Genomic DNA, 26,189 nt, shown 5'->3' with positions numbered 1-26,189 from the left:
GTAGCAGCTTGATCCTACCAGGTTTAAGTCTTTCAACAAGGATCTGTTGACCCTTGTGGAGAGGGTCAACAAAGCTATTTTTGGAGCAGCTGTCGGCCTCATTGGACGCACGGGGCATTTTGTCTCTTCCATAGATGAGCAATCCCCTTGCTACCTTGGACGATAAATGTACTACTTTTTCTTCCTTTTTGGTGTATGAATTAGGTATCGGCCTAGACTAACACTTAGTGTGACCTGCTAGTGGGACTGTGTCATCGTCTGCTGCCATTCCTCCTGCTAAAAAGAGGGGTCAACCTGCCATTGAGGTTAGGCCTATTACTAGTGTTGATGAGGTCTCCCCCAATGTTCCTTCCTCCATTTTGGCTAAGAGGAAGCGAGATGACATCGTTGGGGTGTGAGGACACAAGAAGTCAAGGGCCTTTTTTAGCCTTCACGCACTAAGGCAGGCTACAGGGTTGACGCCCGATTCAGGTCACCCTTCGAGTTTGTAAGATTTGCCTCCGGCTCCATCAGTTATTGAGGCTTATGTTCCTGTTGCTCTTGCTCCTCCACCTCTTTCTGTTGTGCCCGTTCAAGAGGTCGCTCCTACTGCTAAAGTTAGTGTACCAACTGCTTCAACTTGTCTTGTTGTGGCTCCTTCTAAGTGTCGGAGTGGCAACCACAAGTGCTCCTATGATGTCACCTCCTCCTTCTTCGGCTCCAATGGTTCCTTCCTCTATTATGTTGGTGCCAGTGTCAACTTCCACCTTTTCTCACCCTCGTGTTTCTTTGGACCATATTTACACCTCCAACGATGCTAATTCATTGTGGGGTATGGGTTACAAGCCTAATCAAAAGACCCCAATTGGCTTTGTGTCAGCCTTTGATAAAAATCTTATCCATTTAGCTGGGATCCAGCATTCTATGAATTTTGCCAAGGTCTTTCTCCAACGAAGTTTGGCAATCCTAGAAGAAAATGGCCAAAGGCAGCAAGAGGCACTAAGAAGGGTGACATTCTTGGAGGTTGAGGTTGCCAAATAGAGGGCCACTGCTTTCCCAGTCTGGAGAGTGAAGCACCCTAAGGTAGCTAATGCCATCGTTGCCTTCATTGAACCTATGAAGTCAAACCACCAACGGTCATCCAAGGTTGACAATGTTCTGGCCAAGTTGCTACACACCAAGTTGGATGGTGATGAATTATTCAAGCGCTACAAGGACTTGCAGAAAGAGAAAGAAACTTGGTTGGCAGGGTGGAAAGCATTGTAGTGGAGAAGGGCGAGCTTGCCAAGGTGGTTCCTAACTTAGAGGCCTGGCTAAAGGAGTCGGAGTCCAAGCTGGAAGAATCCGAGTTGCGGGCGTCCTAGGAGAGAGACCGTGAGCAAGGAACTCGAAGAGGAGCTGCTGATGTACAAGAAGGAGGCTGTGGAGCAGCATGAAAAGGGATTTCACAAGGTCAATAGGCAAGCTGGGTTCTTCGCGAAAGACCTTGACTTGGGTCTTTTTTATCCTTTCAAGGAAATGAAGGATGGTATTTTGCTTGATGAGGAAGACCTTGACTTGGGTCTGTTACTTGTGGTAGTAAGGATGAGTCATCGTGACATGAGTCAAATCTTTGACGGTGTAGGAACCAAGACCTTGGCATAGTGAGTATAGGTCGCCTTGACAAGAGTATAATCTTGACGGCAGAGAAAGTAAGACCTTGACAGTCTTGTGTGAAATAAAGACATATATGGCATGAGATCATCTTATGTTTGATGTCAACCTGGTTAAAGGTCTTGTCACTCATTTGTTGATGCTTCCTTTTGCTTCGCGGAGTTTCTCCCCCGATGCTTGTGAGGAGATAGTTTGATTTTCACTTGATTGAAGGTCTTATCAACTGGTCTGGTGGTAGTTCTTTTCGACCTATGAAGCAACTTCCTCGATGGTTGTGAGGAGTTAGTACGACTTTTGTTAGACCTTGTGGCCTCTATAATCTTAAGAGGGATAGGCTTAGAATGCAGAAGAAGCAACAACAATCAATTTAATAATATTATTTAAACATGCAAGGCAAAATTGATTGCAATAACATAAATGAGATAAGGGAAGAGAGAATGCAAACATAGTTTTATACTGGTTCGGCCACTTCCTGTGCCTACGTCCAGTACTCAAGCAACCCACTTGAGATTTCCACTATCTTTGTAAAATCCTTTACAACTTCCGAACCACACAGGGACAACCCATCCCTTGTGCTCAGGAATCCTTACAACTCAAGAGACCCTCGGTCCCTTAATCAATTTCATTGAGTAAGAAGAATGGAAGAATAATTCTCTCTTCAAGAGAAGAATATTACAATGAAGATCCATGGATGAACTCTTAATGGATTTGCAAGTGTTTTCCCAAGAGTTCTTGAGAGAGCATTTGACAATGAAGTTCTCTTAGAATCTCTCTCATTTTCTTTTGAGAGAGGATAAAACATTTTGGTCAAGCAAAAACTCTCTCTTTAAAATTCGTGCCCAAGTCACCTATTTATAGGTCTTTGATGGCCATTCACAAATCTAATGAAAATATGTGACTGTTGGCAGATTTTCTGAAAACTTTTCACTGGTAATCGATTACAATGTTTGTGTAATCGATTACACAGTTATAATGTGAAGGGTTATGACTTTTGAATTTGAATTTTCAAAGTTTCATTGCTGGTAATCGATTACAAACATATAGTAATCGATTACATGTTGAAAATTCAAATTCAAAACCTTTTTCAACAGCTATTTCTCAACCCTGTCTTCTGGTAATCGATTACATTGCCTGGTAATCGATTACAGAGCCTTTCATGTCTTGGAAACACTTTGTTTTGAGGCAAGGCTTCATCTTAAAGAATCTTCAAGCAAGGCTTTGTTTGTTGAAGCAATCTTGTATTAATCTTGAAGCAAATGCTTATCCTTTGAAGCAACCTTGTTTGATTCTTCTTTGGCATCATCAAAATCATGTATACATACATTCACAACTTCCACTTGGTTGAAGGTCTTGCTGACTAGTCTGGTGGTAGTTCATTTAGACTTGTGGAACTTGGACCTTTGACTATGGTTGTCGAAGTTCCCAAGGAGTGAGCGGACCAAGGGTGTGCCTTGGGTTTTGTAGGAGTGCGTATTGTTAGTCGATGAATACGACTAACTTTTGTGTATAAAACATGTGTATATTTTATCAAACTTTCCCAATTTATGGTTGTTTTTTAATACTATAAGTACTTTTTGTTAAATATAGGTAATAGATAATTTATACTTTTATTTTGTGCGTTTAATAATCAATTTCTCTCAATTTCAAGTTAAATAGGCAACTTTGGCAAAGTGCTATTTTTCACTCTTTCGCTAAGTCAACCTGTTGACTTAGCGAGAATTCGCTAAGCACAACCTTTAGTGGCTAAGCGCGAGGAAGAATCTAGAAGAAGATGAGTTGTCAAGTCCGCTAAGTGCACCGCTCCAGGTCATCAAGCACACCGCTTCAGCTCATCCGCTAAGCGAAACAAGCACGCTAAGCCAAAATCCACTTATGCGCGCTAAGCGATCCAGATCTGCGCTAAGCGCACGAGCACTAACAAGGCCACCTATTTAAGCTTGAAATCAGATTTGCAAAGGGAGTTTGGCACTTTTCTTGAGAAGCTTTGCATGCTCAAAGGTTCTAGAGAGAGAAAGGTCCAAGTTCCAGAGAGTTCTGAGAGATTTTGCTGTGTGAAGATCTACAGAGACGCGAGTTCGAAGCGGAAGCCGTTTTGAGAGCTTGAGATGAGTTTGTGAGTGATTGTGAGATCCTACAGATGAAGGAGACATCCTCACCACTTGTGTTTTTGTAGTCTTTCATCTTGTTCTTCTCTTTGTTGTAAAAGAGGTTTCCGGACTATGAAAAGCTAAATCCTCTGTTGGATCTTCCCTGTAGGTACCTGATGTAAATATATTTCTATCTATGTAATGATGTTTTGTGTGTTCTCTGTGCTATCTGCTTTTCATTCCAGTGTGCTTTTACCTTGATCACGTAGATGCATGCTTTGTTAGGGTCATTCAATAGTGAAAACTGGTATGATTCTAAAGTCCTTGATAGTACTAGACTAAGTTGTTGTGCTATCACGAGGAATCGGGGTACAAGAACTTAGTTGTGTATGTGTGTCTTAATGCGGTCTTGGTTGAGTTTAGTCTTACAAGAGGAATCTGCGAACGAGGCTTGATCAGGACTAGGCTAGGCTATCATGAGGAATCGGGGTCTAGCAGTCCAGGAGACAACATAGGAACGCATGAGCATTGTTAGATAGAGAACATCCTTTTAAGCATCAGGAACCTATGAGGAAGACCAACGCATTCTCTACTTGTTTTTACACAGTATTTCTCTTGCGTGATTTTCTTTCTTTTTGCCTAGATAGTTTAAATACCTGTTCATAACCACAGTCATATTTTCATACCAGACGCCTATTTATCGAAATAGCTTGCCAGATAACACAAGTTCCCCGAGAGTTCGATACTCGATTCTTACCGTTTCATACTCGGCAAGTGTACCGGATCACACAAGTAGTATAAAACGGTAAGAACCGAGTATCGGAAAATTGAGAGAAATTGATTATTAAACGTACAAAACAAAAGTATAAATTATCTATTACCTATATTTAGCAAAATGTACTTATAGTATTACAAAACAACCATAAATTGGGAAAGTTTGATACAATATACACAGGTTTTATACACAAAAGTTAGTCATATTCATCGACTAACAAAGGGCCAAGGGGAGCTCAAGCTGTGGAGATTATCAGGATGGGTGTGTAGCACGTCTGCAAACTCTTGGCATCGTCTGCATCTCCTGGTGAAGTTGAAGGCGACAGCCCTGAGTGTTGGCCAATTGTAGCCAGCTCACACCACTTTAGTGGAAAGGGAGCATCCCCAGTGTGAAGGACGTAGATCCTTTCATGAAGATCTCCTGTGACATAGTCTGCCTGTTGGTTGTTCAAGCATTTGAGTAAGGTTGTTGTCAACCCTTTTTTGAATAGCTCACCATCAAGGATGACGTAGTAGCTAGCCTTTTGTTTTAGGTGTCAGGCTTTATTCTAGTTTGGTGGCAATGCCCCATGAATTAGGAAATTCTTGTAGGGTCATCCAATCTGATTCCTCTTCTTCTCCGGCCATAACTTCCTCAATGTCTATGGTAGGACTTTGGAGCGTCTCCTGCATAATAGTCTTGAGGTGCCCAGTCTTTTTGGTGTTGGTCAGCTTGGAGAGTAGGACTACTCTGGTGTTTCTCTCCCTGGATATGTAATACATTTCAAAGCATTTGAAGTCGTCAATTAGAGTTTTGGCAATGTGGTAGTACTTGAGTAGTATTGTTTTCTTAGTATGATATCTGTAGGCAACTTGCAATTGGACAATTTGTGAGTCAGTATAGCATCTTAGCTTTTTGGCTCTAAATTCTTTTGTTAGCTTTAGGCCTACAATGAGTGCCTTATACTCAACTTGGTTGTTTGAGGCTTTGAAGTTAAGCTTGAGGGCTTGCTCTAGGGCGACACTATCAAGGCCTTCGAGGATGATTCCTTCCTCGTTGCCCTTCATGTTGGACGCATTGTCAACGTATAGGCCCTACCAGTCTTGGGTGGTTTGGTCGTTTCCAGCAAATTCTACCCGAAAGTCTGCCATGAACTGTGTCTTCATGGGGCCACGGGGTTCGTACTAGAGACCAAACTCGAAAAGTTCTACAGACCATGCCACCATCCTCCCTGCTAGTTCAGGCTTTCACAAAACTTGTTTAGATGAGGTAGTTCGTCTGGACTACCACTTGGTGACTCTAGAAGTATGGCCTGAGACGTCAGGCCAAGGTAATGAGTGTTAGTGCCACCTTTTCTATCATTCGGTAGCGCTTCTCAGTGTCATGGAGTATGCAGTTGGTGAAGTAGATGGGAAATTGGTGCTTCCCTTTCTCTTGTATAAGGGTTGAGCTAACGGCTTCGTTAGTTACCGAGAGAGATAAGAGTAGGGGTACTCCTGGCCTAGGTCACTCAGGACTGGTGGTGTGGCAATGGTCTTCTTGAAGGCCAAGAAGGCTTGTTCACAGTTCTCGTCCCATGGGAATGACTCAGTTTTCTTGAGCAATTTGTAGAATGACTTCGCCTTTTTGGCGAGCTTTGGGAGAAACCTGGATAGGGATGCTAGTCTACCATTCAAATTCAGGACTTCCTGGATGTTGGTAGGGTTGTACATCTCAAGTATGGTTGTGCATTTGTCAGGGTTGACTTCTATTCCCCGATGTGTAATCATAAAGCCGAAGAACTTGCCTCCGCCGACCCTGAAAGTGCATTTTTTCGGGTTGAGGAGCATGTCATATTTACAGATTTCTCTAAATACTTCTTCCAGGCCTATCACATGTTGGGCTATGCTATGGGATTTGACGAACATGTTATCAACATAGACCTCGACATTTCATCCAATCTATTGTTTGAAAATCTGATCCATCAACATCTTGTATGTAGCACCTACTTTTTTAAGGCCAAAAGGCATGACCCTGTAGCAAAAGTTGGCATCTTCAGTGATGAATGTCGTTATCTCCTCGTCTGGAGCGTGCATCAGGATCTGGTTATATCCAGAGTAGGCATCCAGGAAGCTTAGTACTTGGAACCTGGATGCTCCATCGACTAGCCTGTTGATGTTGGGCAGAGGGTATGCATCCTTGGGACACGTCTTGGTCAGATTGGTGTAGTTGGTGCACATTTTCCATTTTCCGTAGGACTTTTTGACCATGACGACATTGGCGAGCCAGGTGGAATACCTGACTTCTCTGATGAAATTGGCTTTTAGGATTTTGTCCACTTCCTCTCTAACCGCTTTGTGTCATTCTTCTCCCATCTTCCTCTTCTTTTGTGGCACCGGTTTGGCATGAGGATAGATGGCGAGCTTATGGCACATAATGTTGAGGTTGATTACCAGCATGTCAGATGGTTGCCAAGAGAACGGGTCTGTGTTCCTATGTAGGACATCAACTATGCGTACACTGCCTGGGTTTGTGTCCAAGCTGCAACTTGATGAGTTCTTCAATAAGCTTTGGGCCTCTATCGAAAGTGTCATCGCACAGATCTACATCGAATATGTTGTCCAGGCTTGCTTGGTAGACGGTTAGGACTTGAATTTGAGACCCTTTGTCTATGCTCATGACTTGAGTACCACCACCCGCTGTAGGGTGAGGCTTTGTAGGCTCCCTGGTGGGAGGATAAGGTGCCACTTTTAGGCTTTCAACGTAGCAATGTCGTGCTTGGGTTTGATCTGCCTTGATAGTCATGATCTCTCCTGTCAAGGTGGGGAACTTCATCTTCAGGCACGGTGTGGAGACGATGGCTCTGAGCTCGTTGAGCGTTTTCTTGCCAATCATAAGGTATTTACATCGACTATTAAATACTTGATTGTAAAGCTCCTTGAGAGTTGGCCATGACTAAAGGTGGTCATTAGGTCAACATAGCCTCTGGTCTCTACTCTTTCTCTTGTGAAGCCAAGGAGTGGACTGACTTGAGGCTAGATGGTGGCAAGAGAGACTTCAAGCCTCTGGAATGTTTTTTAGTATAAGATGTCGATGGAGCCGCCCTGGTCGATGATGACCTTGGACACCATGAAGTTGGTGATTACAATGGAGACAACCATGGGTTGTCTTGGTTGATAGGGTTGATACCCTTGAAGCCTCTATTAGTGAAAGTGATAAGAGGGAGACTTCATGGTGATGGTGTATCAGCATAGTTGATGTCAATGTCCCAGATGGCGTGGAGGTGATGCTTGCAAGAGTAGCAAGAATGCCCTTCGTAAGAGAATCCACCCACAATGGTGTTGATTACACATATGTTTTTCTGGGTGGGCTTAGTTTCCCATTCTTGGTGGTGTCTCTGTCTTCCTCGATCTTCTGCTTTGTCTCTTCTTCTATCGACATCGTGGTTTCTGTTGTGATCCTCTTGGTGTCCTCTGCATCTCGCTCCTGCTGCATGATTGTCTGGCCTCTTCACGAATTGGGCTAGATACCCAACATATATGAGCTCTTTAATTTTGTCTTTCAGGCCCTAACAATCTTTTGTGTTGTGACCATAATTGTGGTTGTATTTGCATATTTGGTCTTGTCTAACCCCGGCCTAGGTGAAAGCGGTGGAGGTAGTTTTATTGGTTCCTCCGTGTTGAAAGCCTCCTTAAAGATTGTAGTGCGATTGGCTATTAGGGGTATGTAACACTCGTACCTAGGCCCTTTTGGGAGAGGCTGGTGCTTGTCTGACTTATGCCTTTTGTCCAACTTGTGTGATTCGGTCTTGTTACCTCCTTCTTTCTTGTTATGCTTTTGTCTAGCTTATCGGACCTTATTCTTGAACCTAGACATCTCTTCCATCTAGATGTAGCCTTTGGCTCATCCGCGCAACTCGTCCATGCTACTAGGGGTTTTTTGCAAGACTGTTTGCAAACTTACCAGGACTTAGAGTGAGGAGCATGGAGTGTAATGCTACCTCTGGGTTGAGATTATGAATTTGGACATCAATGCGGCCAAACTTGTCCATGAATTTCTAGAGAGATTCATCATTTTCTTGTCGCTAGCTGGCCAATGTGGCATATGTCATACATTGTGATCGACTGGTTGCATATTACACACTGAAACGCTCAACAAGAGTGTCGAAGCTGTCGATGGACCTTGGAGGAAATCCACTGTACCAGGTTAATGCCTCCCTTTTGAGGGACGTTGGGAAGACACGACACAAGATTGCATCGTCATTGGTGTACAAATTTGCCTGGATGAGGAAAGCATCTAGATGTTCATCTGGATCGGTGGTCTCATTATACCGCTCTAGGTTGAGTGATTTCCAACCTAAGGGTATGTCAACTTCCATGATTCGATCGACGAAGGGGTGCCAAAGAGTAGTCTACCCTGCATGACGATGCATGTGGGAGAAACTTGGATCATCTTGAGTGTTGATTGTGCGTTAGGAGTGTGATTCCCCTTGGGTGCGCTCAGATAATGTATGAGCAGAGTGTTCGTCACCATAGGGGCGTTTGACACGAGCCTCCAACTGATCGTGGTCAGTCTTCGACTTTTTAAGCTCCTCCTCATGGTGTCACTCCATCTCCACAATGCAGTTTTGGAGTTGTTGGAGAATGTCAATATCCATCATGGTTGTTGGAGGAGGATTGGAGTCTTTGAAAGGGATATCGCGTCTGAGGCTAGACTGCATGCTAACCATGGGTGAAAAAGGGAAATTGCGGGGTATGTTTTACCGTGGCCCTACGGTGGACACCAAATGTACCTACCAAAGTTCAGAGTTGGCACACGTAAGGGTAGATGTGGCTAAGGTGGGCTCCTAGACTTCGAGCGTTGGACTGAGAGTAGCCTTTGTTAAGAGGACAAAAGAAGGGACCTGCAAAACAAAGGACATTGACACTCAGGTAAGTATGTGAGTTAGGAGAGTATGAGTGAGCATGAAAAGAATATGAGGGAACCTGGTACTTATAGTGTAGAGTGGAAGTTACGGGTCCTTGTTTGTAAGGGCTGTTACAGTGACATAACAACCCTTGCAGATAGTTTTTGACTTGTAGATAATAGCCAGTAGATAATGGTGGCTTATATATAATGTTATAGATAATGTGTAGCTTAGAGATAATTATTTACCTGCCACGTGATAAGAAGATGACAATATATTCAAATAATAAGAGATTAAAGATAACCTGTCAGTTAAGAGTTTGACAACTAAGGGTAGGATGTTCGTGCTCATGTGCCAGGGCTGACATGAAGGACTAACGTGTGTAAGAGAGTGTCATGTAGCTTGACATATGTATTTTGTGGACCCTAGACAATACAAGAGTATAATTTTATTTTGAACTTTAGTTTTATTGTCTACTAATGTCATGTGATTGAATGTCTCAAGGACCTTATAACAATCTTATCCCACTAGGACATGGACCCTTATACAAGTTATTTGATTGTTAACATTTGTGTTATTGATATACATTTTGTGACCATGAATTTGTACTTGTGTTATGGCCATCATGCTAAATGAATTAGGAGGGGACATATAGACAACATGTAATAAAATCTTTACAACATGAGATATATACAACATTTGATAAAATATTTAAAAAATATGTTAATAATATTTATTCATATTTAATGATATTTTTTAAATATTTTAAAAAAAATTAGCAACATTTTTACTAAGTATTAGATAAAAAAATATTACTAAAAATCACATGTGTAATAATCTTACTAACCAAACTCTAGAAGCACCATACAACTAGCAACAAAAAAAAAAAGGATTGTAGAGCAAATAAAAGAATGTCTCAAGGTGTGTGAGATTCACTGAAAAAATGACGGGAAGATAAACAAATAAAAGAATGTGACATGTTAGCTTAGATAATTTTTTTACATAATAGTAAATAGAAGTCATAAATATATTAGGACAAAATATATTTTTAATCCTTCAATTATTTAAGGTTCTTTTGTTAATAGTCTCTCAACTAAATGCTTATTAGTCTTGGTCTCTTAATTATTTTTCCGTTTGAATTTTGTCCCTTCCTTCAAATTTTTCCGTTAAATAATTACATGATAATAGATTTGCGATGAATTTTTTTCCTAGCCGATGTTAGCCTCCAGAAATTGTTCGGTGTAAACACTAAAATGTGCTAAATCATCAATCATGTTCCACTAAACCAAGTCCTTCTCAAGCATTTTAACATAAAAACTCCAAGCAAACTCGACCCCTTCTTCCCACCTCACATACCCTTCACTTATCGAATTCCAAGTAATCAAATTTCTCTCCTCTATCAAACACTTGGCGTGCAAGTTCAACACACCCATATCTCACAAAAAATCCAATCAAACTATTTTGCAAAAGCACATCAAACCCAAAATTCATCTTCCACAACAACCCATGAACCTGCATTCCCTTCCTCACCAAACCCACTCTAGCACAACCCTTCAGAACCAACACAAATGAGTACCCATCCAAACGCACCCCATTTTCGAGCATCAAGCAGAGCAGCGCCAAAAAAATGATGGTTTTGGAGGACAAAGGTTACCAAAACCTCATCATGCCTTGCCACCCTCTGCGGCGGTGATGACTCCATCTTTGCAATCTTCTCTGGTGGAACACGCATCTGTGGGGCTGACGCAGTGCGTAGGGACTTAACTTGGAGAAGATCCCCGTGGCACGAAGGTGATGGTGTGGTTGAGCACCGCAAGACACAGCGACAAGTTTGAGAGCGTGCAACCCTTCTCGCTTTCTTCGTAAACCCTTATTTCCCCCCTTTTTCTCCATCACTCAAAAATTCGGAAATTCCTCATATGGAACAGAGATCTGAATGTGTTAGAGTCAAATCTGCTCGTAGGTAAGGTGCCATAGGTGGCGGTGATGAGTGAGAGCCCACAGTGGTGGTGCCAGCTCAAGCCTCTTCTTAACCTAGTTTTTCACCTTCAAATCAAAAAACCTATTGCGTACTTTTTCTTTTTTCAATTTCTATTTTTGATGTTTGTTGTCTTTTGTTATGATCCTTGTAATGAACTTGGAAATTCATTTAAATTCTTGTTCCCTGTTAGATTTCTTATCATTTTGATTGTATTTGGTTGTTGTTAATTCTTCTAGTAGATATACTTTTATCCTTGATATTAAAGTATAAAAAAAGAGACAATTTCTGACGGTTTTTATGATTAATTTATGAATAATTATGCAAAATAATTTTTGGCGACTTTTGCACTTCTAGTAAAACATGCCGCAAACAAACTATCACGACATCATTTAATAGAGAACTTTAATGACATAAACCAAAAAAACAAACGAAACAAAGTTTAAAGACTAAGACCAACCAACATTTTAGTTGAGACTAAAAACAAAAACTTTGAATAATTGAGGAACTAAAAACATATTTTACCTAATATATTATAATACCTTCTATCAAGAACACTAGGAAAAAATATTGATTAGATCTAGAACTTATTTAAAAATTAAAATTAGAATTTAATATAACCATTGAATCTCTAAAAGATTCATTAAACAAATCGCGTCCTAACATATCTCAATTATCATCAACCCATCATCATCATCATGATTGTCACCACCTCCGCTAGCATGATCATCGTCACCGTCGTTACTGTCACCACCTCTACCGCCATGACTGTCATTACTATCATTGTTGTCACCATCATAGCCGACGACATATATATCTAACATATTATTTAAAAAATTAACATGTCTAAATATGTAATTTACGTATATGTATATATATAGGGTTTGCTAAGATACTCTCACGTTAGGGTATTTTAGCAAGCTACACCATATTATTTGGATAAAAAATTCAACTACTTCTTTTATACTAAATTTATGTAGGAACAATATCACAATTTAATGTTTATATTTTTAAAACTTATTTATTTCTCTCTCCTATCCCTTGTCTCACATAATTTAATGTTTATATAATTTTTAAATTTAAATTAAAAAAATATCCTGGGAGAGGAGAGAGAATGAGTCGGAAAGAGAAATAAATGAGTTAAAAAATACTAAATTATCATATTTTTCCTAAATAAATTTATTATGACAAAAGAAGTAGTTGAATTTTTGGTCCAAATAATTTGATGTAAGTTAGCAACTCCCCACACATTTAATCCTACCAAAGATCATTACATAATACTCATTTATTTTTTATGATATCAGAAAGTCAATACATTTATTTATAATTAATTAATATTTTATTTTCTAAATTATTTTTAAAAAATTATCAAGAAAATTCATAGTGAGAAAATTAAATTATATTTATGCAGTTAATATGTTCAAATCAAATTAGCATTTAAATTATAGTATTTGTTTTTGGTTACAAAATACTATTTTGTTTAGCGTAATATATTTTTTTAACAGACACAATGGGGGAGTATTTCTTTTAATTTTACTTATTGTAATAATATATTTCAGAAAATTTAGTTAATAAAAAATTAATTTGTGTAAGGGGGTATTGGATTAGGATTTTAAAATACTATTTTTGCATAAAAAAGTCATGTGGATTTTGAAGATTATATAAGAATATTATGACTTATCATATTTTTTTACAAGACTTTTATCATAATTTGGATTTTAATGAGTTTTTATCATAAAAATTTAAAGAATTTGAAAGGATTTTGTAGATTCATTAGATTTGAAAGGATTTTGTAAAAATTTTAAAATACATTCAAAATTACAAGAGTTGATAAAAAAATAATAAGAAATTATGATTAGTTTTTTTTTAATCTTTTAATAGCTAAATTAATTCTAGCTTTATGTCTTTCTATACTAACCATTCTTGCAATAATATTTTCTCATTCTTACTTTTGGATTTGAGCAACAGATTTAAAATTATACATTGGTTTTTTTATTTATTTTAAACAATTAGAATTATTGTATGATAAATCCAATGACATGTTTAAATAAGATAGAATGGAATGGTGAAGGTGAAAGTTTTGTAGGAGGATTATTTAGTTATGGGGATGATGAAATAAAGAGGAACAGTCACAAAAATATTGTGTCGAGCAGGTAATGCACATAGTTAGTATAAAGAAATCATGGTTAGTCTTAGCACATAAGACAAACATTAATTTAGAAAATAAATGGGAAAGTGCAAAGGGGAGGAGTATATTTGATATTTTTTTCTAAAAGAATACAAGAAACATATATGACATACTCATCCTAAAGAATATTAAAGAAAAGAGGGTATACATGATAAGAGAAAAGAAAGTTTGGTAACCAATATAAAAAGAAAGAAAAGAGTCTAATAAAATCTCAATGGTTTGAGTAAGATTGTTTGATAGATGTTTTATACTAAAAAATCTTATGAAATCTATCAAAATTTGTATATTTTTTAATACCCAAAGATTTTTTATAAGTTATAAAAAACCTTGATAAAATACTACCGAATTTTATTGTCCTTATTAAAAAATTTTAAGTCTTAATTGAATATCACAAAACTTATTTATATCATTTAAAAATCTTGATTGAATATCATACCACTCTTTTCTCATTTAAAAAAAAATCTTTTAAAATCCTTTAAATACACCTCCGTAAATATTTAATCTATTTATTATTAGACAAATGCTAGCCTTAGAATATTATTTAAGGAACTAAAAAGAAAAAATATTTTATTTGGAATGTACTAAATTACATTACACATTTTTTTACCCTTTATGTGATTTTCATAATAAATATTTTTTCATTTTAGTTCTTTAATCAAAAGCACTAGTTAGTAAAACGTAACTCTTATTATTATACTATACTGAGATTAATTACTGGATTTCATCAACGAAATTTCAATTTAAATCTAGATAGTACTATTAAATTCATTATCTTTGTATAATATCTTCAGTCATAAATATAAATATATTATAATATCTTTTGTCAAGAAGACTAAAAAATAAATATGATTAGATCTAGAAATTGGATTTCACCCTTAATTTTATAAATGAAACTCCTCTTTCAGAAAAGAACTTCACAGATTTTTTTTCAACCATATATTGTGTTTCACACAAAGATAAGCATATTTTGATTTTAGGTATTATAAAATATATAATTAAAACATAGTCTCGTATCGGGCTCCCTGACCTATTTTGACCCTATACATTTCAAACAATATATTTTTATTCATTGATCTTTGATGACCTTATATATTAAAAATTATTAAGCTTATTCGTATTTATATTTTACTTGACAAAAATATTATTAAAAGACTTGGCAAGAATTATTACAAAAAGTCAAATGGAAATGATATAAAATTATTCTTTTGGAATAAATACATTTAAATCTTGATAGGATTTTCACATTAATTATTGTTAGCAAACTAAGTCATTATTTTTTAAGGATGCAATCTAAAAAGATTATTTCTTTTATAGTTAACACAAAGGAGCATTACAACTTGTTTCCAACCATTGTGTTGTTTCACACAAAAATATAAATATTTATATTTATATTTTAATTATTATAATATATGTAATCTTATTAAAACAATTCACATGTATAATTATTTAATTTAGTCATTCAAACTTTTATCGGTCAAAGATGAAATATATTATATTTAATTAATTATTAATTAGTTTTATAAAAAAAAAAGTGTTTACAAACCAATGGTCAAGGCCATATATATACAATGTATTTCTTGTCGGTTAAAGATGAAAATATATTAAATAGGGGTAGAAGAGGTACCTCAACCCTTATAAAAAGGTACACACTCTATTGTGTACATAGCTCCTACTCAAAAAAACCCATCATCCATCATACAAACACATATGAGGATCCTGCCAAAATTTTAGATTTGTCCACACAAGGTAGCGAAGTCCAAGTAATTGATTTGCTTAAAAAAAATCATTTGTTCTAGTGACACATCAAGGTGTTAGGGTTTCACGTTATTCCATTTTTTATTTTTTTTGTGACTTCTTTGCTCTTATTTTTATCAGACTATATTTTTATAATATCTATGTATGTGTGTGTTGAGAGAGAGAGAAACTCTGATCAACTTATGAGTCTCATCTTGGGGCACACCATATCAAAGTACATTATTCAATTATGAATGAATAATTAGATAGGTAAAATCAAATACAGTTTATAGAAGTTTGATTTTGATACAATTCATTGCTGTTTAGTTTGAGATCAATCTTATCTTGGATTAGATCTTTTAATTCACACCCCGAAGTTTACTTTCTATATATGTGAGTACGTACAGATATATTATTAAATTTTGAGAGAGAATAGGTCCAATTTAACCATTTATTTGTCTCCGTTACATTAATGTAGGAGGAATTTCAAATTCAACAAATATGACTCGTTCAAGAATGAATGATGATGAAGCAATTCATGCAATTCCAATATCATTTTGCATTCCTGATAACTATTATATTGATTGGGATGATGACATTGATAGTCCAACAAAAGAGGTATATATATTTAATTTCTAAATTATCTTTTTACAAAAGTATTCAATTATCCCATTATAAACTTCTTATCATATATTTTTCACATTTTATAAGAAAAAAGTGTATTTCAAATGTCAAATCACCTCAATTTTAATTTATCTGACTAATATATGGACATATTTGGTCAAATTAAGATGTTTGTTAAACGTGTTTATTTTACTGTCTTCTAGGCTAATTAGCTTATAAATTTTAAACAAACTAATCAATTTATAATTCTCAAACATATATATATATATATATATATATATATATATATATATATATATATATATATATATATATATATATATATATATATATGAGTTTTAGGATTACTAGACTATGATACATTAAATTTGTTTTAGACAAATTCCATTTCTTCCAAAAATTCATTTGAAAATGTCATTTAATTTGTTTAATAATGCATGTAAAACACCTCGTCATATATTTTCACACTTTAAATTTTTGTGCTGATTTTCATGAATATCTTTTCAGGCATGTATATTTTATATAACCTTCAATTGTGTATTCTCTTCAATTCATAGATTTATCAGGAAAAACAAAATACATCTCATTTTACTGTGCCAGAAGTCTCGCATCAAACAACGGTATGATTCTTGAAATACTAAAAGGAAATGACATTGTTGCACACTTTAAATTTATGTTTTCATTTTTATCAATATGTGTACCTTATACTTTTTTTTGTATTATTATTAGATTGAAACCCCACATGGGACACAAGCTTCAGGGTCAAAAAGAGAAAGACCCCCGAAACCACAGCCTGAATGTATTAATCAAAATTGGGACGTTGAAAAAAAGAAAGAGAAAAAATAGTGAAAGGATTGATACGATATGCAGTCCAATTCAAAATAAAAATTTGATGTTAATTTGTTTTCTTCCTTATTATATATATCAAGGTAGAATGGTTATTTATAGGTATATTTTCTTAATCCACAATCTTTGGTATGAAACATTTTGAGTGAGAAAGTTAACAAACTTTTGAGTATATAGTTGGAAATTGGAATTATAGATAAATAATATTCATAATGGACATAGTGATTTGTTTCTGAAATATGTTTCTTAGAGTAACTAGTTAGTTTGACCGTATAGTTACGTTGAAGTGTTTCTAATATTTGTAATAAAAAATTATGATCTATCTTGTATTTAAAATATATAATAATAATAATAAATAAATAAATAAAGCAAAATAGATTTTTATATTTGGATGAGCGTTCCTGAAGTAACAAATTTTTTCAGATTATATGTGTATTCACACGGAGATCTATCAACTCTTGAATGAGTGAAACTCTACAAAAAAAAACAAACTCTCTTACTACTTTTCAAGTCTAAAACTAGGCTTGAATTTTTATAGTTTGTACACCTGGTACACTATACCTCATGTAGATGCTTTAAAGAGATATGAATTTGGATTTTTTTTTAAAAGAAAAAAAGGAAAGATTTTATTTAAAATAATTTCATATCTCTTTATCTTTATATAAATAAAATCATCTCATATCTTTAATTCAAGAAGTTTCTTCATATAAGACAAAGATAATTCACATGACTAATTATGATAACTAATCACATGATCTTGATACGTAGCAATAAAATATTATTCTTATTTTATAGACCACTTTCACATTTATAAAATAACATTCTTTGTTTATATTAATTATATTCTTGGTGCTAACAGAGAATATAATAATATTACACTAAAATACTTATTTGATTAAATTAAATTCTCTAATTTAATGATCAAATAAATTATTTTTTTTTGTAAAAATTAAAATATTCGTTTATGTGTGACCCCGTAGGTTAAATATTTAGTAATTAATCATAATTAATTTATTAATCAAGGTAGGTATCTAGCAACACTCCTTAATGTCAGGATGACATGAAATTACATCTTTTACATTCAAGAGCTAATAGAAGAATCATATAATATTTTCTTCCATCATTTACAGCTAAAGGTTAACGCTAGAGTGTAGTATTATTGTCAAACTCTAATAAGTTAACACAATATATTTAATCAATGAATGACTTAAAAAACTATTTTCTTCTTTCATTTAATTGTTGTGACCAAGGTCTTAATTCTAATATAGAGCTCAAACTCATTACTTAGATTTGATGAATTTCTTCTTGATTAATCATTAATTCTACAAGTATTTAATCATATACAATATTCATTCAACTAATGCCCTAAGACATTAGGTATCCGAAATTAAAATATAACAAATAACTTATTAATTACTATGATAATTTCAAGTCAAAACAAATTATTATATTTCTTCTTGAGAACTTCTCAGTGACATGTCAAAGTAATATTAACTATTAGGAATTCTCAATTGAGTTATTTCAATGATGACATCCACATATACATAATTTATATATGTAATTTAATAAATGAGATCTATTAATCTTTATCTAATAAACATTATTACATATAGATTGATATATTCAGATTATTGATGTCATATTCACAATAATTCTACTATTAAGAATAATTTAGATTAAAATTATAAAGGACTTGTTTCTCATTATCATAATCTCTATCATGATAACAAGTCTCTAATTTTAATCAATGACTTGTCAAAGTAACAATTTAATAAAACAATAAATATGATAATAAAATAAAAAATAATTATTTACTAAAACTGATAACATGATAGATTGGATCTTGGACGTATATATTTATCCCTCGCATATATGTTGCACATTTACAAAGTAGTTTTTTTCAAATCAGGATGAATAATTTTTATACGAGATTCTTCAAGTAAAAAAAATTATATATTATTCAATAAATTCATGGAGTATACATGTCTTTTTATTCAAAGCACTGAGCTTGTACTATATAAAAGAATTCCATTTAATATATAGTTGACATTAAATTAGTTTTCATTATAATAGTCTATATATAACAAAAATTAAAATGTTAGTATAAACAATGTGACTTTACACAAAAATTATGATACTCTTATAGATAATATATCTTCATGGTATAAAGAATTTATGTATGTTATCATAAATCAATAGTTAATAAAATGCATCATACTTTTAAGTATAGATCAATAATATCTACTCTAATAATTTAATTTGTTAGACAATGACTTTATCATAAAAGGATAAAGTTGATATATTTTGTGCTTAATAAATGACAAATTATTTTGGTTGTAAACTAATATAACCAAAAAAAAATTATCTAAGAGCAAAGCATTTGATGGACACAAGTTATTAATATCCATGTAGCTATCCAAAATTCACTTGATACACATCTTCCTTCAAGGTGATCTCTTAGTGCCAAAAACTAATTAATTAATAGTATTATTTTAAGAAGCAAAAGAAATTATTGTTGATAGAAAATACAAGGGATACTCAACCTGGAATACAACATAAAGACCAAAGGTTTCTCCTATATATGAAAAAAAACAATTAGAAAATATACTTTAACTTGCTCTACAAATAGAATATGACATAGAAATAGCCTATTTAGACCAAGTAGCAATATGTGCATGAGGGTTAATACACACAATAAGACAAAAAGAGTTCATGCTTCACTTGGCCAAAATCCATCTTACAAGTAGTAACCTAAATTTATATGATAAATTAAGTGCCTATTTGTTCGACTGGACAAAGTGTCATATATTACATTGGTTAGAGTATATGCAAATTAAATCTTTGTTGGTTTGAGGAGGTAGTGGGTAAAATTCATTAGGATGAAAAGTTGTGGAATAGAAAATGACATAGGAACTTATAATGTACTGATTGAGGAATATGAAAGACACAACAATATGTTGAGGTCAGAAAAAATTCTTTGATAACATCAAAGCGACACAAATTTATCCTAATGATCTAACTTACTCAACATTGATTAGAATATTTACTAAAGGTAGAATGATGCTGAGGCTATGGATGTTTGTAAACCAAAAGGAAGTAAGACAAGTATTGTGAGTGACTTACAACTCTATTATTGATGTTGACTTTGTAGGGTTGATACTTTTTTATTTGCTGCAATTTTGTGATTTTATTTTCACTAGTTACTAGATAGGTACATCGATCAGTTTTCTTGTCTACTAAATCGATTTTGATTTAGTTTTTGTAAAATTGACTTGAATAATTTTTATAATACTGGATAACTATCAATTATTAATTTAATTTCATAACATTTTCGATCATGTTTACATGGAAAGTTGAATGCAGTTTCTCAACTAAATTTGTTTTAAAACCAACAAACCTAGTGACTATTTAATGTTCATTGTATAAACTATACTTTGATGTGGTAAGAGTCTTTATAAATTACTTACTCCCTATTTCACCTTTCTGAAACCCTAATTACTAAGGACCCCAATGTCCTAAAAGGAGTGTGGTGAAAAATTCTAAGCTACTATATTCATAATCTCATAATCATACCCACTTACCCATTCATTTCTCATTTTGTATTTTCCTATTTGACATGCTATGAATGAAGGAATTGCAACATCAACAGTTTTAACACACGTGCTCTCATCTTTTCTTTTTTATATGATACTAATTTTACTAAAACAACTTGTTTTGTAGTTTTATTATCATAAAGAGAAAGACTTTCAATGCCGATCGTTAATAGAAGTTAAAAGATATGAGAAGCACCAAATTCGTACTCGATGTTACAAAGTGAAATTACAAGGCAAAGAAGAAAGCACAAAAATGAAACAAAAGTGAGTACACTTATTTTTATAAAAATAGAGTAATAGCAACATACTCTCCAACACCTTCTTTCTAATACATGTTTTACTATTGGTTAAAGTTTAATTAGAATAAATTCCAATCAATAACAAAGAGTGTGTTAAAGATGTTGGTGCTAGAATATCTATTTTCAAAATCACAAAAATTTAATTCTCTTTTATTTCTTGAGTACATGTAAAGATTGACACTTTAAATTACAATTCCTTGTTATAATTTAAATTGTACCATCAATATTTTGGAGAAAAAATCTCTCGTTGATGTTTTACATATTCTTTTTAATTTAACTACTAGGATTTTTGGAAAATGATAACTACAATGACTAATGAATGTGCTTATTTTGGGTGTCTGGTATCTTTTTCTTCATTACTTTCAAAATTTTGTTTTAAATATTTCTAATTTTTTGTAAAAAAAATTATGGCTAACAATGAAGTATAAAGCCATGCGAACATACATACTTTGGACATTTTGTATTTTTATTTATTATTCAAGATGTTGTTTTAAAACATTACTAATATTTTTTAGGAAATGATCGTGGCTAAAGAGAAAAACAAAGAAGAAAAAGCTGAAGTGAGTAAACATATTTTTTTAATATTTTTATTTTCTCATTATAATTTAAAATTTTGTTTAAAATATTGCTACCATTTTTTTTGGAAATGATCCTAGCTAATAAGAAAAACAAAGCAAAAACGTGAGTGTATTCATTTTGGAATTTTTTTTCTATTTTTCATTAATTTTAAAAATGTTTTTTCCTCTTAAATATTGCTAAAATTCTAAGAATCATTTTATAATAAAAAGAAACAAAAAAAGTGGAAAATGGAGCTTTTTTAAAAGTTTAGTGTATTGTATAGCTATTTAACATGAAAAAATATTTTTTACCGTCAAAGTTACCAGTAAATAGTGTTGTTGAAAAAAAAAGAGTACAAATTGGAAATTAACACAATATTCATCAATATACATGTTTCATGCTTTACTATGAAATTTTTCAGAAAATGTTTGTCTCTCAAAGAAAATCAAAAGCAGAGGATATACGAGCCATTGTTGAAGAGTTTCTTTTGAAAGTATATTAAAATCAGCTTCACATGTTCAATCGATAAATAAAAATTGACTTATTTATATATGGAATGTTCAAACTAAATGAAATTTCATACTTAATTTATTTAATACCTATGTTGACAACCTCCATATGATTTAAGATTTTGATATGATTTTATTTTGACTTTCTATGTTAGATGAGATCGATGAGTTTTAAATTTGGTCTTAATTTTATATATATATATATATATATATATATATATATATATATATATATATATATATATATATATATATATATATATATATATATATATATATATATATATATATATATATATATATATATATATATATATATGAATGTTATCATTGAGAACAATTATTTTTTCCCATCCTCTTACTTGTCATTATCATTATTTTTTAAAATTTTATGGCATCTAGATTTCCCTTTCTACTTTCTCCCTTATTTTTCTCATCAATGCTTACTACTCCTAATCTTTGTTGGAATTTTGACACCTCTTGTTTGGTCCTTGTTTCTTTGTAGAAATTAAATTAAATATAATAGTGTTAAAATATTATGTCGACATCTAAAAAATATGATAAAATAATTAACTTTTATAATATTTACTTTAACAATTATATTTAAAATAATTTTTTATAAGAAACTTTATTAATCGAAGTGAGTACAAGGGATACTCTAACCCTAATGCAGAGAGTTTTTACATATAATTTTTTTTAAAAAAAAAAGAAAAGAAAAGGCAAGCTACACGATCCAAACAACAATTATAGAAAGAACAATAAACATTGTTCCTCTTGGTCAAACCATGTCCACAATCTAACCTTTATCAAGTTCACAATAGCACTTAAGTCAAAATGAATGCCTTGAAACAAGAATTTTAAGGCATTATCCATAGACCAAACCACATATGTTGGAAAAAGATGATAAGTTGGAACTTTTTCTTATAAAAGAGAGAATCAAACTGAATAAAATGATAAAAAAAGATATAATTAAGTAAAAGTATTGAGTAACCAGGCGGTCCAGGGCAAGCTTTGTAACAATCCAATTTTCACCTTATAGAAATTTATCTTTTATGTTGCCTGGTGTATTTTAAGAGGTTTAATCATTTTAATATTTTTAATAAAATTGAAATTATAATTTTTTTAAAATAAGATTGTTTGGTATGAGGAAATTAAAATGCATGCAATTGTGGTTAGTTTTGTTTGATATTTTAAGCATACTAACTTTTGATGTGATTGCAAAAAATTATACATATCTTCGTCCTTAAATATAACATTATTTTAATTTGGTTTGTCTTTTTTTATAAAAGTCTTTTTAAGTTGTCTTTTGCATTAATTTTTTTACCCAGATATCCTTAGTTATTTTATAGTACATGTTATGTACTAGTGAAAAGATAAATGTATAATATCTCATCACTACTAAAAAAAAGATCTTTTACATCGGTTCTAATGACCTTTCTACATCGGTTATGACGCGTAGTGATAACATAATATCGTTGAATAACAACATTGGTTGAAGGACCGTCTTTGAAGGGCGACTGTTCTACATCGATTGTGTAGTTATAACCGATGTAGAATGCGAGTTTTCTACATCGGTTCTAATGGCTAGGCTCAAGCTAGTGGGCCTCGAGAGTGTAAAATAAATACTATAGATTACTATAATAGCATGTTTGAAATAAATAAGAAAGATATTGCTAAAAAAAATCAACAATGGCATAAAAAATGAAAAATTGAAGAATTGGAAGCATACCTCATGCATGTGCCACAAGGAAGCATGCCAAAGAGCTTTATGAGCCCATCTTGCCTAAAATTCCATAGCCACGTGAAAATTAGACATACCCAATTGAATTCAAGAGGTACAATTAAATTATATACCCGTTATGTTCTGGTACAACACGTTCTTGATTTGGATTGCGGATTTCTTCGAGGGCTACACCAAAAAATCATTAGATACCATAGTGGCAATTAATGGATTAATAAGACTAATTAATGTTACAAATTAATGGATTCTTTAATTTTCTTTTTAGCACATATACAAACCATAGGGGCAATTAATAAGACTAATTGAATTATAAAGTTTAAAATTAATTAATTACCTGTCATGTCTTGATTCTAACTCCATTTTTAGTTCCAAAAATCTTGGCTCTATTCACTCGTATTCCTAAAACAAATTCCTCGGATTTTCCGGACCCTAAGCTTCCAATACTGAAATAAATCATCAATCCAAAGAAAATTCACATACAATAATCAATACAAAATAACATATGGAAAGTTTTTAACAGTATTATAATAATAACAACAAAAATAAAAAAAATAATAATAATAAAAGAATGAAGAAGAAATATTAACTTTAGGTGCAATAGCGTGTGAACCAGATTAATAATAACTTCAGTGTAATCAGACAATTAATCTCTTTCATGAACTTTTCCTCTATCTAGTTTTCCAATTACAATGAGAGCTCTTCATTTCCCCTGGTTTTTGTATTAAAAATCACTTTTATTTTGAAAAGGAAAATCAAAATCTAAAATAATTCATTTTCTACACAACCTTAATCTATTTTCTCAAAAGCTTAAAAAAAAAACAGCCCCTAAATTTCAGTAATCGTCTACGAATCTTGAAGCAACTAGAGAAGTCAATGAATCTTGAAGAAGACAGGTTTGGTTGAATAAATCCCACTAGTACAGGGATCCTTTTCTTGTCACCAGCAGTAATGTCCAGCATTCATCACAGTCTACAAATGTTGTTGCATAACCCATCATCATGGTAGGCATTGCTCGTCTCCCACACTTTGTGTAAATCTTCTCAAAAGCAAGCAAAAGTCAAAAAACAGAGATTTCAAAAGCATAAGACCTACATCTTGCCCAATTCCCATATGTTTAACTAGTTTATGCCCATAGTTTTACAAACTTAAAAATAGTTTGAACCATGTATCTCACACTACATACAAATTAGTCATTTGTCACATAGTACTTAAGCACTTATCTCCTAATTAAAACTTAATAATTTTTCTGAAATTTGAATACCAAAAGATTATTAGCTAAGTTTGATATTGGGGTAAAGTAGTAACATAGATAGTTTTCTTCAATCAATTAGTTTACATGGTAAATTATTAGGTGACAAATGACAAGCAGTAAAGTATTAACATAGATAGCTTTCTTCAATCAATTAGTTTACAGTTACAAACAATGTGTTGAATTTATGGGATATTTTAAGTGTAAGGATGTAAGCAACTTTTCTAATGAATTATTAGTTATACAACTACAATGTTTAAGTTTATGCCAGTGGTATGTATACAAAGAATGAACACATTAACTCGAATGGACTTGATCGATGCACAAGAGATGTTACCAAGATACCAAAAGGTAGAAAACATGTGAGAAAGGTATAGAAGAAATAAATTTTCATAACATTCAAACATGAGGATAAAAGTCTTAAGGAAAACACAACAAAGCTCAATAATACCACGAAAAAAATATTATAAAGGATGTTGGGTACAACTACTACAACTCAACATAGAATCATAACCCATGTCCCACAATATATCAGAAATGTCAACAAAAAAGAGTACTGAAAGAAAACAATGCATATACATGTAGAAAAGCAATTTACCTGCAGACATCCATCTTCACATCCAACTGCCCAAAAATTTCCATTACCAGCTAAAATAGTGACTTTTCCTGATATCCTAGCAGACCAAAGTGTTTGAGGGCCCTTAGAGCACACAATTTCTGTTTCTTGCACTGTTATTTCTCTCTAAAGGGAGGGAAAGAGGACACGGTGGATGCCAAAAACTCTATATGCAATGCCAAAAATAGGTTTTTCTATTAAGGTTTTTGGATTAGCAATATCATTGTCAAGTGTTACAAATAATAAGGCAGGTGGTTGTTTGAAAGAATTGCAAAAGGTAAACAGAGGAAAAAGCCCTATCCTATTAGACATACCTTGGGATCGAAGTGCATTTGCGAAACTTCAACTTCAGAGGGAGGAGCCTTGAGTGTTGCAATGGTGGTGTTGGAATTGACATTGAAGACGCGGACGAAGTTACCAAGGGAGGAGGAGGCGGTGACGAAAGGGGTTGGCGGTGACAGAGACGACACCGAGGCCATGACTAATGTTTCTTCTCTCTCCCTCTCTCTCTCTCTCTCTATGACGGCAGAAATGAGAATGGAAGAATGAGGGAGCGTAGAAGAAACGCTGAGATTTAGGGTAAGCTAGCTAGTCCAATTAAAACATGCCACCTCATCATGAGAGAGTGGAAAAACACATGCTTTCGAAGGCGGTTTTTAAAAACCAATGTAGTAAAGTATTTTTAAAGTCGTTTTTTCAGAAAACCGCCTTTAAAAGATTATAATTATTTACAAAAATGTCATCGCATTAGATACTACATCGGTTTTTTATAACCGTCGTAAAACTAGTGTCGTAAAAGCTTTTATTGTAGTAGTGCATATAAGGATCAAATAAAAAGACTAACACACATTGATTAATTAGGTGAAAAATTAATTAAGTAGAAAGAGAGAAATTAT

The sequence above is a fragment of the Glycine max genome, chromosome 8 (genome assembly GCF_000004515.6).
Source record: "Glycine max cultivar Williams 82 chromosome 8, Glycine_max_v4.0, whole genome shotgun sequence".
Lineage (NCBI taxonomy): Eukaryota > Viridiplantae > Streptophyta > Magnoliopsida > Fabales > Fabaceae > Glycine > Glycine max.
The sequence above is the reverse complement of the archived record's forward strand: the minus strand, read 5'-3'. Positions refer to the sequence as shown.